We start from the raw sequence: 1,482 nt of genomic DNA, 5'->3' as shown, positions 1-1,482 counted from the left end.
ATGGCGCTAGAGCGCGCATGCGCGGGGGGTGCTGGCGCACGAGCGGCGAAGCATGACCGATAATGCTGGTCGTGCTCGTCCATGAACCAAGTGTCCCAATGTGTCGAGTCCAACGGGAACACCGGGTCGCGACAAAGGTCGCCGGACAGCTGAGCGCGATGGCGGCAGATCTCTTTGTCCCACATGTGGCCGAAGGCCGGAACGACCGGCACGGGAACCCTATCTGGGTTCGATGCCAGTCGCTCGACAGGTGCACGTCCGGCCAGGGCACGGGGATGGCGTGCTCCCAGTAGTGCTGGCACCGGTGGACAGGAACGTACACGTGGTCGCATGCCAGCAACATAGCCCCCAATGATGTCAGAGTGAAGGTTGCCGCGCGATGCCGCCCCGAGGAGGAGCCGGCTTCGTGGTTGTGCGCTTTGGTGTCCACTTCCACGATATGTTGGGCGACAACAATGGCTAAGGTTTGACTTGACTATCGGGCGGCTGGGGCAGAGGAAGGGAGAAGAGAATGATCATATGCGGCCACTCACTCACACCACCCCTCCCCTTGGAGAGTGCAGCTATGTCTCGCTTGTAGCGAGTGTGAGGGCAGCATCATTCACAACACCCTTGTGTATAGGGTAGCCCGAATGCACGAGGTAGCTACCCCTTCCCAGTCACACACAAAGGAGCACACACATGCACACTTTTTCCTTTTTTTTCTTTTCATGTTTTCTCTTTTTTGCCTCTACTTTTAGAAATACACATTTAAATTATTGGAGTAAATATTTTTAATTTCCTAATTATACATAAAAATATTAAACATGCATTCAACTTTTTTTAAAGCGTATTCCATAAGTGTTCATTGTGTGTTTGAAAAATTGTTCATCATGTGTTTTAAAAGTATTAAGCACACATTTAGAAAATAGTCAGGGCGTAATTAAAAATGTTTATGTCCTTGTTTAAAATGTCCACAAGCTTTTTTTTCTTCTAAATAATTTTATTATTAAGAAGATGTTTGATGAATTTAGAAAAATATTCATGTAACTAGAGAAATGTTAATCATTTAAATATTCATTTATTAAAAAAAATGTTTGACACATTGAAAAAACTAAACCATGTAATTTAAAAAGGGTTTGGTGCACTTTAAACAAATGTTAAAGTAATTTGAAAAATTTCAAGTATTGAAAATGATCATGTGATTTAAAACAAGTGTTCAAGCCTTTTATAGGAAAAGTTCATGTAACCTTAAATGCGCAATTTTTAAAATATCATTTATAGTTAATTTTGTAAGAGAAACATAAGAAGAAGGAAAAACAAGTGGAAAGTGTTTAACATGTAAAAAAACATTTTTTACTTAAGTAAAAGTAAAGAGAAAGCATGAAAACAAAATGAAAGAAAAGAAAGAAAAAAGTAAGAATAAGAAAACAAAGAAAAACATGTAACTAGACAAAAATCGGAGGTACCACACAAACTCCAGATAGAAAAACAAAAATTGAA

The sequence above is a fragment of the Triticum dicoccoides genome, chromosome 5A, assembly GCF_002162155.2.
Source record: "Triticum dicoccoides isolate Atlit2015 ecotype Zavitan chromosome 5A, WEW_v2.0, whole genome shotgun sequence".
Classification (NCBI taxonomy): Eukaryota; Viridiplantae; Streptophyta; class Magnoliopsida; order Poales; family Poaceae; genus Triticum; species Triticum dicoccoides.
Note: the sequence above shows the minus strand (reverse complement) of the source record.